This window comes from Wyeomyia smithii, chromosome 3 (genome assembly GCF_029784165.1).
Source record: "Wyeomyia smithii strain HCP4-BCI-WySm-NY-G18 chromosome 3, ASM2978416v1, whole genome shotgun sequence".
NCBI lineage: Eukaryota > Metazoa > Arthropoda > Insecta > Diptera > Culicidae > Wyeomyia > Wyeomyia smithii.
The window spans coordinates 131,637,839-131,653,623 of NC_073696.1; the positions used below are offsets into that span (position 1 = coordinate 131,637,839).

Sequence of the window (15,785 nt, forward strand, 5' to 3'; positions counted from 1 at the left end):
AATTGCTCGCAAAGTTTGAAAGGCACAGTACCATTTACCATTTAGTACCGTGTCTGGGTACCCCTTGATTTTTTAATTGTTGCTTTTTGAATATTTAATTTTTGTCCATAAGGATTGAAACCTGTTGTGATTTTAGTAATTCTAAAAAAAATCCAACGATTATTCGAAATGCATGCTTTTGTTATACCTACTTACGAAAAATATATAAGTATTCATATTTCGAATTTAGAGCAGAATAAGCAAGAAAGAAACTCGAACTTGCAATTCCGTTCCTATGCCATTCACCACTATCAACAATTTACGCTCTCGGGAGATAATACGAAATGCTTCATAACGTCGCTTCAAAACTATCAAAATCATAACTAGATAAAAAGAACAATCAGTTGTGAAAATCAATAAAATTTATCCACATTAGTTTTGCATACTTGTTCAATCATTTTTCTGATAAAATAAAATTAAATTATACGTCACTGGTATTTTTGATCAACATCACACGTAATCAACTTTTAAAACTCTTCTTTGTAGCATGCAGCAGTTCAATAACCTAATTTTATTAATTCGACGAGATTGCGTTCAAAGGTAGCTTGCGGTTTTATGAGACATCCGAAGGAATCGGTTGCTATGTTACATACTTGATCCCCTGCAAAAACAACAACATAGAACAGCTATGCAAATAATGAATAATGAACAATAAAATACCTTTTTTGTTGCTAATTTCAAAATGGTTGGAAACAGCCTAATTCGTCCAAAAAAGTCATCAATCACAGCATGTATAAATAGTTGCCGGAGGAAGAGTCGTGATTTCATGCATTTTCCTGTAGCTCTTGATCGCTTATTCCTGCATTATGAATAGAATTGAACATTATTAAGTTTCAACCACTGCTAACCGAACACACCTAGTATACAAATCGGCATCGGTGTCAATTGAACAATGTTAAAATAATTATCCTGTGTTCTGTTACCCATCCACTTTTTGAGCTAATCAGAACCTGCCTGGTAGTTGACTTTTTGTTGATATGGCCAGAAAACTTTTCACAGAAAGTGAACCAGAAAAACTGGGGCGACGGCGATTCGTATAGTCATTTGCAACTTTCGACTGCTGTTTCGTTTCCTAACTGGACTTTTAAAAATCATTTGTCACCTTTTTTCCTTGAAAATGTTGCACTAACTTTATTTAACTAGGTCTTCGTTCCATTTATTTTCTCTAAAAAACTGACACAAAACCGCAGAACAAACGAGAAAAAAAAAACCGTGGCGACGGCGATTCGTAGCCATTCGCAACTTTCGACAAACGGTTTCCGTATACAAAACTGGAGATTTTTGAAAATGGATTTTCACAAATGTTCTTCAGAATGTTGCTCATACTTCACGAAACAACACAAATTCTTCGGTTTATTCAATTTTGTCAAAAAACTAACACCAAACAGTAGAAAAACGAGATAAAACTACCGGCGCCGGCGATTCGTATAGCGATTCGCAACTTTTGACTGACGTTTGCGAACGAGAGCAAAAAGAATACGGATACGCATACGTACGTAAACAAGAATGGCACGTTCGTACGAAAGCAACGATGTTCGAAAACTCGAATTGGTTAGAACGAACCGTATTCGTATGCGTTCGTATCGCATTCGTACGCCGCTGCTGCTTTCGTACGAAAGCGATACGGCCGTAAACAAGAATAAGGGTGGGGTGATTACCACCCTTACACCCTTATTCTTGTTTACGGCCGTATCGCTTTCGTACGAAAGCAGCAGCGACGTACGAATGCGATACGAACGCATACGAATCCGATTCGTTCTAACCAATTCGAGCTTTCGAACATCGTTGCTTTCGTACGAACGTGTCATTCTTGTTTACGTACGTATGCGTATCCGTATTATTTTTGCTCTCGTTCGCAAACGTCAGTCAAAAGTTGCGAATCGCTGTACGAATTGCCGGCGCCGGTAGTTTTTTTCTGGTTTTTCTGCTGTTTGGTGTTAGTTTTTTGACAAAATTGAATAAGACGAAGAAAATGTATTGTTTTGTGAAGTGTTTAATGCAAAACATTTGTGACAATCGATTATTTTTAAATCCAGTTTTGGTATCGGAACAGCAACGTCAGTCGAAAGTTGCGGATCGCTCTACGAATCGCCGTCGCCGCGGGTTGTTTTGGTTGTTTCGTGTAGAAAAAATCGGTTAAGTTGAATAAAACTTCTTTTTCGTGAAAACCTCCTAGCTTGAAAGCGAAGCACAGAGCGATAGTAAGTGATTGAGGTTTACCACTAGCTACGGGGAAATTCTGAGCGGAAGAAAAGCAAAAAAGTCGCTACCATCAAGAAAAAAAAGTGTTGGTGACGGTGCCGGGTAATTAGATGTTGATGATATCAGCAAGAGTCGGTCACCAAACAAATTGTGATTAGTGCAAGTAGTATATGGGCAACAGGATACGAACATCACAATGAAAGTAGCTAAGGTTGCTGCAGTGGCCGTCGGAGAAGAAATAATTTTTACTGCAACTTGTTAACCAAAAAGTACTCCCGGATCTAGCTGCGTTGAATCGATCCATAACCGCTCTTATTGGCCTAGAGAAAATCAAGTTGTTTATAAGCCAGCAAACTACCTACGTTAAACAGTCATACTAGATTATTGCCTCACGTAAACAGCGAAAGTCGTGGCAAACGCTTATACATTTAATGCCAACGAACAAAGTTGTTGTATCACTGATTGACGATGGATTTATTAAAATTTACGAGGCAGGCCGAATAAGCAAAAGGATCGATTTCAGCAGTCAGGATACAGAGCCGTTGGTGAAACCGAATTATTAGGAAAAAGGTAAGCTTAATAGAAAAAACTATTTTTCTGTTAACTAAAAGATTTACATTTTAGATTCAGCACCGGTTGAAATACCTCGTCGATCACACCGATATCGGCTTTTTTTATGGGAACCAGTGCCAAACAGCCGATTATAGCGGATTGTGGCGCACATTGTTACGATTCTCTTCTGACTGGTTCAACAGTTGGAAATAATATTGACGGACCACTAGGAGACTTTCTCAATAACGGTGGCTCGGAAACTTCAACACGTATTCGACTTAGCAAATTAAGTACTTGTCGTAAGCGGGATTTTTTTTTTCTAAAAGATGTAAAATGCATTTTGGTACAGACTTTTTCAAAGCAATGTAGCCCATAAACCTTCAATTGTATAAAAAAACTGTCTGAAAATTAAATGTGAAAAACAAATAATGCATAGTAAAAACATGTTTTTGACGTGAAACAAATAAATTTTTATTAATAATTATTAATAATATTTATAAATATTTATTTACAAAACAGAGTTGATTTTTAGTAACTTAGCGTGTTAAAAAAAATTGGCAAAAAATCCAGGATATAGAAATGAAACAAAACATTTTCCCTGGAGGTTAAGTTTCAGAGCATTTTTCTAATTTCCACATATCTAATGAAAGTTGCATTCCAATGGTATTAGGGGCCATCCACATACCACGTGGACAGCTTGAGGGGGGGGGGGGTTGTGTAATGTCCACGGTCCATACAAAAGTTTCAGAATTTATATGGGCAGTTGTCTACACGGGGGGGGGGGTTAAATTGTTAAAAATCTGTTCACGTGGTATGTGGATGGCCCTCAAATAATTTCAGCAGTTATTCAGAACCTAAAAGCTTATGATGATTGACTTCCCAAATAAACCCGTTTTTAAGGGGCTTTGAATTTAATTAAAAAAGGAGAATGAACACTAAACTTAAATATTGGAATTGAAACAAAAAAAGCTAATTTCCTCCTAAAATTATGTATATATAGGGTAGGGAACATATTTTAAGCAGTTTTAGGAGCCGCCTGTGTATTGAGATGATATACTCGATATGTGTTGGGTGGAATTCAAACATGAAAATACCAAATTGTTCTTTATCTTTTTGTCTGTTGGCACTTGTTTTCAGATTGTAAAACTGAGTTAGCAAATTTTAACAATAAACCATCAATGTTTCCAATCGAGGGACACTATTCCGTCGAACGAACCTATTCTAAGCAGTTTGCATCGGTTTTGCAGGGGATTTTTTTCAGCACCCGAGTTGCCTGCAATTTTGTTAGATTTTTTTAATTGATGTTTATTCAAAGATTTTTCTGTGTTAAACGGTATTTTATGTGTTCGTAAGACAACTAGGTAATCGGAGTGTTTGTTCAAATCATTGAAACTGTCCATATTGATTAAAATTCGGGTGTTTGAGGGTCGTTTTCTTTGACTGATAAAAATAGGCGCCACTGCTTGAACCGTTCCTTACCCTATATACAGGTCGGACACGATTATCCGGAACATCAAATAATTTTTCGTTCCGAATAATCGAATCACAGAAAAAATATTCAAATTTGCTTTTAACGAACATAGAATAAATATGTATTTTTTTATTTTACTTGTATGATGCAGTGACGTAACCAGAAATTATTTCTGAGGCGGAAAGGGGTAAACCCTGAGAAACGGAAAAAAATGGACATTGATAATTTCACTTCATTTGAATATGTCCCAAACATGAAGGGTTGGTAAAAGTAAAATTTCGGATAAAAAATTGAAAACACCAAAAAAAAAAATCCCGGATAATCGCTGTTCATTGGCCCAAAAAAATGATCTGTGCAAAATTTCAACTCAATCGGAGATGATTAAGGGATGCCTCTAAGCACTCAAAGTTGTGATTTTTCGAATCTCGAAAATCTACCAAGGAGGCAGTACATTTAATTAAAAAAATCGAAACATTTTTCGATGCCAAATGACTTAAAAGCATACAACGTCGAGGTCTAGTGTTACCTAAAAAAAAAAATTGGCTGAAAATCGACCACCTTGGACTCTGCCGTTATCTGGGTAACCGAAAAGTTAATATGGAATATTCTAAAACTGGCTTCTAGTCATTTTACCAACTCGTGCTAAACATGATTCTAATGTTCATTAGTGTGGTTCATTTATTTTTTACTATGGTGGTTCCCAAAATAATTAGAACGAAATTTATTGTTATTGAATATGAAAAAGCAATCATAGTAGGAAACTTATGTCATTAACATTGCGCACACGCACCATGACTAGCGATATTTTTTAAATGGGAAATTACAGAGAATTTCGTACGAAATATAACAGCGCGTGTAACGGAAGGTTAAGAGGTGGCTTTTTTTTCGTTTAATTATTAAAAAATGTCATGGTTTTCTTAGTTGACACAACCCTAGTGGTTGTGGTAACTGACTAGTAGGTCAATCTTCGTGGTACATCAAGTATAAGATGTCAAGTAGGCAAATAAACATGAGGGTTTTTCTTACTTCTCAACGTCAAATTCAATTTTAATTTTGTTTGGAACCACCCTGGATAAAAATAAATGAACCACTCTAATGAAAGTCAAGTTTGAGATACCTAATGAACATCATAGTAATTTGCATTTGGTTTGGAACGAGTTGTCATAAGCCAGATCTAAAATATTCCATATTAAGCTTTCGGTTGCACAGAAAACGGCACAGAAAAGTCCCAGAAGGTCGATTTTCCGTTAAAATTTTTCTCGAGTTTACACCAGATCTAGACGTTTTATGCATTTTTTAGTCATTTGTAAATTTGTAATATATATATATATATATATATATATATATATATATATATATATATATATATATATATATATATATATATATATATATATATATATATATATATATATATATATATATATATATATATATATATATATATATATATATATATATATATATATATATATATATATATATATATATATATACATATATATATATATATATATATATATATATATATATATATATATATATATATATATATATATATATATATATATATATATATATATATATATATATATATATATATATATCCCGGCGATGCTCGGGATCGAAAGTTTCAAAATTAGGAATCATTTTTTATAATTCATTGCATTATTAGCACAACTCACTTCAAAAATATTTCACATCTTATACGTCCATCATCACTTTAAGTACTTTAACATTCTGAGAACGCACAGAACGGAAATACCCATATTGGATTGCATATTTTGATATTTTGGAGATGATTTACAGAAACTGGAAATCGCTATTTCGGATTTCAAAATGACGTATGGAGTTCGGAAGTTTCGGAAGTATTGAAATGGCTGGCCAAATACCACTTCAGATTATTTTCCTGAAACCAGAAGTCGTTATTTTGGAAAATGTTATGTGGGGTCATCCCCGTTCCGAATATACCACACTCGGGTGATAACCGGATATTCGTCAATCGTTCACAGTAAAACCTCTTTTTATGTAACTTTTAGAAGTAAGAAATCAAAGTAAGAATAATTTAGCGTGACCATTCATGCTTAGTTCTCCTCTATAATCATATCTAAAGAGATAACATGTGAATTTTATATAACGAAAATGTTTGCTAATGTCCAAGGAACACGTCTGAGAAGAATTTTACGTTTTAATTCACATAACTACGTAGACATTAAAAAAAATTAAACCAATGAAATACGGCCTTTCCTCCAGCCAAATGTCCCAAGATCTAGTTTTGGTAAAAGTAAAAAAGTATTTCGAATCCCGTAATGTGTTACTATTCACGAAAATGAGAAAACATCAGAAATGTAATTTTTTTCTGCTCGGCTCGCACGATGTTGAAGAAACAACGAACATTTTATTAAAACAAAAATTTAATTTACAGGCGAATTGAGCTCATACTCAAAAAGTCAAAAATTTGCATGTATTATATGTATTATATATATAAATTTAAAAAAGAATATTTTAATATGTTTTTCTGTATGCAGAAAATCATCTTCAAACATACGTCGTTTTTTAAGTAATATCACAACTTTTAGCAATAAGATACCTATTATTTTTCCTCAAATGTCTTTCCCGAACATTAACAAATATTTCAATAAAGAACAATTACATATCATAGCCTTGAATTTCGATTTAGAGGCAAATTGAGTTCAAATATTCATGATTTTGCTTGTTTAACGTAGTGTTGTGAATAATATCTCAATTTTCAGTAATCAAAAATCTGTTATTTTTACTCAAAAGTCTTTCCTGAACATAAACAAACATTTTAATGGAAAAAATCATACATCATAGCTTTGAATTAAGATTTAAAGACAAATTGAGCCAAAATATTCATAATATTGCATGTTTCACTTAGTTTTGTGACTAATATCTTTATTTTCAGTTATCAGATAACTATTATTTCTTCTCGAATGTCATTCCTGAATATCAACGAACATTTTATTGAAAAAATCACGTGTCGTCGCTTTAAATCAGAATTTTAGAGACAAATTGTGCCTAAAAAATTATGTTTTTGCATTTTCCATGTGGTTTTGTGGAAAATATTTAAATTTCGAATAATCAGAAACCTATTATTTTTCCCTCAAATATCTTTCCTAAACACAACGAACATTTTATTATAGTAAAAATCACAGATCACTGCTTCGAGTTTTAATTTAGAGGCAAATTCAGCATAAAAGTCATGATTTTACATGTTTCACATAGTTTTGTGAATAATATCTCGAGTTTTAGTAATCAGAAACCTGTTATTTTTTCTCAAATGTCTTTCCTGAACATTAACCAACATTTTATTAAAAAAAAATCATATGTCATCGCTTTAAATTTTGATTTAGAGGCAAATTTAACACAGAAAGTCATAATTTTGCATGTTTTACGCAGCTTCGTGAATAATATCTCAAGTTTTAGTAATTAGGTGCCTATTATTTTTTCTCAAATGTCTTTCTTAAACATCAACGAACATTTTAATGAAAAACAGAATCACATGTCATCGCTTTGAATTTTGATTTGGAGACGAATTAAGTATAAAAAGTCATAATTTTGCATGTTTTACGTAGTTTTGTGAATAATATCTCAAGTTTTAGTGATCAGATACTAATTATTTTTCCTCAAATGTCTTTCCTGAACATTAACAAACATTTTAGTGAAAAAAGAATCATATATCATCGCTTAGAATTTTGATTTAGAGGCAAATTTAACACAGAAAGTCATAATTTTGCATGTTTTACGTAGTTTTATGAATAATATCTCAAATTTTAGTAATTAGATACCTATTATTTTTTCTCGAATGTCTTTCCTGAACATCAGCGAACATTTTCATGTTAAAAAACATACATGTCACCGCTAATTATTTTTGATTCAGAACGATTCAAAATGATGATGATTACTGTACACCTCAGAGACTGAGTGAATAATATCAATAAGATCAAACGTTACGGAATTCCATTTTTATATAGTAGATAAGTTAAGTATTAAACATTGAAATTTAGGTTTTTGAAAAACTAAGAATGAAAAACGGACTATTCAACCTCGACTCCACTCTAAGACTGATTTATTTAAGGCAATTCACCTACACTGAACCCTAGCTCCTGAACGAACTGCTGATCTAATCTATCTGTCCAAGCGCGTGTTTCCAGGTAGTTATGGTGCTCCGGAATGCGATGCGTCTGCTGATGATGTTGTTGTTGTAGTTGTTGTTGCCGCCGGTGTGGGAAAAGCACATACTGCATATTTGAGTTGCAGCTATATAAGTTATATAAGTTATCACCCACATCCCCGCACACTCCTTAAAAGATCCATCTAGTCATCGTCATCGAACAACGGATTCCAGTTTTGCTTAAGCCAGCTGATCAGAAGTTAGACCAAGTGCCACCCGGCCAACCAATCGACAAATCCACCAAGTAGAACACCACATCATCACTTATGGTGCACCAACTTAACCGCTGCACCATCAGCAAGAGCAAGACCATCGATTCATCGGAACATCAACGCGATCGAACCAAACCATCGTTCGATACATTCTTCCACAAGCTCAGTATATCGCCCGGGTCGGAGTCCGTCGATCGATCGAAAACCTCCCGAAGTCCATCATACTTTAACTTATATATATATATATATATATATATATATATATATATATATATATATATATATATATATATATATATATATATATATATATATATATATATATATATATATATATATATATATATATATATATATATATATATATATATATATATATATATATATATATATATATATATATATATATATGATTTTTTTAGTTTCTTCAGGAAACTTTACATGAAAAATAAAATTTGGACTAATATTTCTATTGTGATTTGCTCTCAATGTGCGATAAGATGAAGTGTGACGTGTTCAATGATAATACATGTAACATGTAACAAATCAATAAGTTTTTTTATGTAACTTGATGGGAAAATTTTATTCTGGAATTTTTAAAATTTTCAATGCCACTAAATATGTCCGATGTATCTCCATTATTTGTTGCAGTGACTCTTCGATAGAGAAGCATGGTGATTTCATTATTCTTACGGATGTTATCCTCCTGACACGCAAGAAATTATTCTCAATGGGGTCATTTTCCTAAGGGAGACATCCGGAGTGAACTGCCCCCTGCCCCCCGCACTCAAAAAGAAACTTATCTGGATCAGCACGGTTGGTGGTGCGATCTTTGCTTTACAAATACGCGCACGATTTGGTTACTGCTTATTCTCTGAGCATCTGCCCCCAGGGAGGCAATAAAATGACACCGTATCATAGCCGCTGTATCGGTATACAAGAAAATCTAAATATCAAATTAATTTCGGTTACCTAATACCTAATCGTTAATAATTTGTATCACAAAAAAATTCCCGTTTAAATTTGTGCACCATCTCACGCATTGATTTTGTAGAACGTAAGCCAAATATTACGCCAAAAGCAAATTATTGGCAATTGTACGGGAAACAAAAATTATAACGGGTTGATTTTGTGATATGATAGGTTATGGGCTTGGAAAACTGGTGAAGTGAAGAATAAACGCGAACGAAGTCACTAACTAGAGAGCCATCACGAGACACACCCAAAAACTTCACTATTACATCATGTGGTCATTGAACTTTGAAGCCGTTGTATTGAAATAGTCATATCGAGCGCAAAGATAATAGAGCGTGAAATCTCTGTTAAATCACCCTTTCCAAGAGTAAACTGAATCGCGCTTGAATGAGTTCCCTGAGACGGCGAAAAAGTTTAGACACCTGCCTAATAAAAAAACTGGCAAAGTTCCATCTATTCAAAGCCTGAATACTTGAAAAAAGGGCATATATGTACATATATAAAACCCAATAGAGTTGACGAACAGGACTTAACTTCAAAGAGCGAAATGCTTCGAGTAAAAGGGTTTAACAACTATGTATTTTATTTTTCATCATCTTCTACTCACAAAGTACATGACGAAAATTCTCACATTGGGCTGTATTACAGAAGCTTCGAAGAGCAACATGCCTCATTTGAAATACATGGGCGAGTCGAATCGATTAAACTTCTGTAATAGGGCCCTATTCCGGTCTACCTTGAGAGCAAACCAACACCGTCTATCCCAAAAATTGTCTGATGCCTGCTGATACAATCCCTTCTATATTTTGTCATTTTTTATTACATGTGCAATTAAACTAAGTCTAACTAACACATTGCTCACGATAAATCGCGGTTTTACTTGTTGTACAATGTCTGATTTGCCCAACAGATCCGAGTTTCCAATCGTTAGTCCATTTTCGTTCCGGTTCCGGTCTGTATTTACATTTGTTGCTTCCTGTACAAAAGATTTTTACGACTACTGCACGTAAAGCTTTCACCAATCCCGTGTTTCACACTGGATCAGCCACCCTTAACAAGGGGAACAGATGCTGTTTTGAGTCGCACTATCTTATTGAACAGCCGCTCGGGTTGTCGAAGCATTTCTTCTGTCGCTGAAATATGGTTAACGCTCAAGTGATCGCGTAGCGTCCTCGCACTTAGCTGTTGTCGTATTGACAACAAAAACTTATGAGGCCCACAGCTTCCGCTCCTTCGAGGTTGTCAACTCACCATTTGAAGTCCAACAATTCTCATACAATATGAAATAAAATCTAAAGAAAGCTTAATGGAACCCAAATTTACGCAAGACATGAAATTGCTAAAACTTAACACTAGTTACATTTGGCTATTATTGGTTTTTATTTATAAAAATATTTATACAACAAAATCACATCATTCTTGCCTACGCTGTCGCCTGAAATGTTAATACACAAACCATTATATAAGCGAATCAGTTTAGATTTCACTTTCCCCTAAGGAGTTGCGAGGGCGAGGCAGTTTTAAAAATTAGAGGCTCCTCAAGCGTGTGTAATAACACATTTCCCGTTCTTAACCTAAAACTGAAGATAGTGTTTCGGCGATCTACCGTCGGACGACGAGTCGGTTCTGGGATAGGTCGCCGCCGTCATATCGTCATTGTTATTGTTGCCCTCCCGTGGGGCATTATCACTTTCACTATCATTGCCTGCCGCAGCGGCTTGGGTCGCACTGCGGCGATTCCGTAGCGAATGAATACACGCCAGCATTCGTATCATAAACGAGGCCGGCGCCGTAATGGTGTCCTTGGCTTCTTCCAGCATCACTGCGTTGCGTTCTATGAGCTAAAAAAAATATTACTAGGCAAAAAACACCTTTTGATTTTTTTTGTATGAAATTATTTACATTGGTGGCTGCCTCCCGATCGAAACGAGTCATATCTTTATCCATTGAGGACCAAACTTTAATTGTCGTAATCAATTCCAGATGTAGCCAGAGCCCATCACTGCTGTTGGGTCTTAAGTCACACGTTGTGCGACGTCGAGATTGCGATCGGGACCTGAATGTAGATGAAGAACGTCGTCGACTGTAGGTTCTGTAACAAAAAAAAACTTAAAAACAGCTGCACACAAGAAAATCGGTATCAGTTTGATTTTGGCTAGTGGAAGTAATCATTTCCATTAGCAAACTTACCTGCTCTTCAGGCCGCTTGTAGACCAGGATGATTTTTTTATCAACCATGCTTATCAGTCTCCTATATGAGAAAAAACTATCACTCCTGCCGAATCACAGTTTGAGTCTATCGGCTCTCACCTGACCACACGTCTAATTATTACAAATATTTACTAGAATTAAACAGAATCAACTTACTTCAAAACACAACCCAAACTGCACAAAAAATGTAAATAGTTTAAGTTTTATTGCTTCACGCAGGCCCATGACGATCTTATGTTTTTGCACCAAATTTGGTTCCATTTTCATATTTCGCTTGCAAATTTCATTTCTGGAAAGGTAATTTTGAGTAGCCGGAATTTTCTTGTGTTTTATGCTTACGTTTACCGACGATATTTTCAAGAACAAAGTATTTTTATGATGCAAATTATAATAAAAAATATATTTAATTTTCATTCAGTGAAAAACTGTTTGCCGTCAGAAGCCTCGCTCAATCGGCTTGACACACTTGACATTTCTCTCCTGACGTTTAAACTTTTTCTAACCCTTAAGTCTAGACATCAACCTTTTTTGCATAGACATCCACCTTTTTCGTATACGTATCGCATTCGTATGCGATACGAATGGATTCGCATGGCCTTTGTACGTAAACAAGAATGGCATTTTCGAACTCATTCGAAACCATACTTTCGTACGAATGTTGGATACGAACGTAAACAAGAATGAAGGTGTTATTCTTGTTTACGGCCGTATCGCTTTCGTACGAGAGCAGCAGCAACGTACGAATGCCATACGAACGCATACGAATCCGATTCGTTCTAACCAATTCGAGCTTTCGAACATCGTTGCTTTCGTACGAACGTGCCATTCTTGTTTACGTACGAATGCGTATTCGTATCTTTTTGCTCTCGTTCGCAAACGTTAGTCAAAAGTTGCGAATCGCTGTACGAATCGCCGGCGCCGGTAGTTTTTCTCGTTTTTCTGCCGTTTGGTGTGAGTTTTTTGAAAAAAAAAATTAATAAACCGAATAGTTTTTATTGATTTGTGAAGTGTAAGTAAATTCTAAAGAACATTTGTGAAAATCCATTCTCAAAAACCTCCAGTTGATACAAATCGCCGTCGCCGAGGAATGTTTTGGTTGTTTCACGTGAAAAAAAGCCGCTAGAAACTGATTGAGGTTTGCCGTTAGTTCTGGGAGAATGGTGACAAAAAAAAAGGAATAAGTCGCTACCATCAAGGTACTACAAAAATCTGCCGAATATTTGGATCGTCTTCCCGGCAACAGCAAAGAGTCAACCAGCAAGCAGATTTCATTGGCGCAGATAGTTGACTGGGTAACATGATACACACTTAACTTCAATATTTGCTCTCGGTAAATTTTATGCCGATTTTTCCTGTGAATCTTCGTTATACCGAAATTTCGTTAAAAAAGAATAAAATTCTACATGTTATCGGTAATTCTTTTCGCCGATCGTAAGTTACTATTTTTGAAATGCCGAAATTCGTCCAAACTATTTAACGAATAAATAAGTTTAACTAATGTACCGTGCATCTGCAAAAAAAACCTCTTATCGGTAAAACTTAACTCATTTTGCCGAATATCAGTAACGTCTATTACCGCGGCCTGTCGTGTTCTCAGAAAAGCGGTAAAGTCAGCCATTTTTTCAGACACCTTGTTTGCACATTTCACGTGTACTTTCTGTGTTTTTAAAATTTGAAAAAGTGCGCTTCCTGTACTTCAAAAATTTAAAATCATCTAGTTACTGAACAATGGAAAAAGTGTATGAGTTGATCGATGCAGAAGAGGCGGCGGTAGGTAGCCGAATCAAAGCAGTGTTATGTAAGTAAAACTTTTTTTCCACCTTTTGCTTTCAGGCGGAAGAATATTCCACAATTACTTGTTTCATTTGTCGTAAAAGCATTGCAGGATATGTGGATGGTTATCAGCGCCATTTACATTACCATGCAAAAGATTTTAATTCGGGCATTATGACGTACGATTGTACATATCCAAAATGTAAACTTGGTTATGCTCATTTCTCTTCCTTAAAACGGCACATCGTGCAATGCCATCCTATATTGAATTCAAGTCCAGAAGAAACTCTGTCATGCGTCATGGGGCTTTCTGCTCCCACAGAAATTTCAGTAGAAATTGCGGCTTCCCCAATCGAACAGTCTGAATGTTGTGTTGAGGTTACCAACGAAACGGAAAAGGTGCAGACAGTTTTCGATCGGGATCAATCTTTAGACGAAATAAGAAAAGTAGCATCACTTGGAATTTGCAGACTTGCGGCTGATGTTGCCCTTCCACAGACGAAAATAAACGAAACAATAAGACTATGCGAAAACTTGATACAGATGGTTACGCAGCATCTGAGAGTAGAAACCAAATTGTACCTGGAATCACAAAACATTGACATTACCTGTAACGAAACAGTGCAGTTCGTTAATCAATTTTATATAACCGATCTATTTTCTAAAGTGTCTACCCAAAAGAAACAATCGAAATATCTCAAAGAGTTAGCTGGCGACACTCCAGAGCCTGTGGAGCGAATGCTTGCATTCCGAGATGATGTGCGACACATTGACGGCCAGCACAAAAACGTACGAGTTAATGAAACGTTTTCATACATCTCGATTATCGACACCCTAAAACTTATATTAAGAAACCCAGAAACACGTAAGTTACTCGAAGAGAAAGAGGAGTCGTCCAGTATTATTAAAGAGTACAGTTCTTTTCGTTCAGGAAAAACTTATGAGAGATGCAATTTTTTCAAAAGTATCCCAATGCAGTTCGACTTAGCCTATACCAAGATGATATTGAGCTAGGCAATGCATTAAGCTCTAGAGCAGGGATAAATAAAGTGTCGTGTATTTATTTCAAAATTCAGAACTTTCCAGATAAATACAACAGCTCACCTCAAACTATATTTCCAATTATATATTGCACGTCATTAGATGTAAAAAAGCATGGTTACAACAAAATCCTACAGCCATTGGTTTCTGATTTAAAAAAATTAGAAAAAGGAGTTACAGTTTTTTACGAAACCGAGACATTTGTTATTTTTGCAGTCGTTACCATTTTTTGTGGTGACACCTTGGCCGCTCATGAAGTATTCAACTTGCTTGGCCCCGGTGCGAATATGTTCTGTAGGATATGTACAATAACACGACCACTCTACAAAGAAAATCCAAATACAGTCTTTCCTATTCGTACACAAAAATGGTACGAAACCCAGTTGAAACTGCTAAATGAAGGAAAAATTTGTGCTTCCGACTGTGGCTTACATGGTGACTGCATTTTAAATGAACTCAAATACTTCCATATTACGGAAAACTATGCACTAGATGTTATGCACGACCTTGCCGAGGGTATTATTCCGTTAACGATTCAGATGGTGTTAAGTCAGTATGTTAAGAATAAAGACATACAAATTGATAGAAAACTAATAAACTACCGTATCAAAACCTTCGCATATGGCTATGTAGACAAGAAAAATAAACCGTGTCCAAACTTCACAGATGAGATGTTTTCGAAGCCACAGAAACACAAACTAAGACAAACAGCTTCACAGAATATATTATTGTTAAGAGCTTTCCCTTTCCTTTTCGGTCATTTAATTCCCGATAATTGTAAATATTTGCTAATGATAAGCCACTTAAATCATATAACTCGCATATTAATGTCACCTATAATTCTGGACTCCCTACTTGCTGAATTAGAAGATCATATCAGACTTTTCCAAAATTTATTCTACGAGCACTTCGACATCAAGATAAACAAAAGCCACCACTTAGAGCATTACCCATATTGTATAAAGCAAAGTGGCAACATGAAGCAGTTTAATTGTCTGGCGTTCGAGCAAAAAAATAAATTTTGCAAAAATCAATCGTCTACCTGCCGCAATTTCAAAAATATTTGCAAAAGTTTGGCCCAAAGACAATGTTTAAGAATGGTAATCGATGTGAT

At 35.2% G+C, this 15,785-nt stretch overlaps 1 protein-coding gene across 2 annotated transcripts in view; it reads right to left on the reverse strand.

The window, feature by feature from the left end:
* The window catches only part of LOC129726985 (pyruvate dehydrogenase (acetyl-transferring) kinase, mitochondrial), a 124,097-nt gene that overhangs the window by 106,356 nt on the left and 1,956 nt on the right, over window positions 1–15,785 (reverse strand). The gene's annotated exons all lie outside the window — the stretch shown is intronic.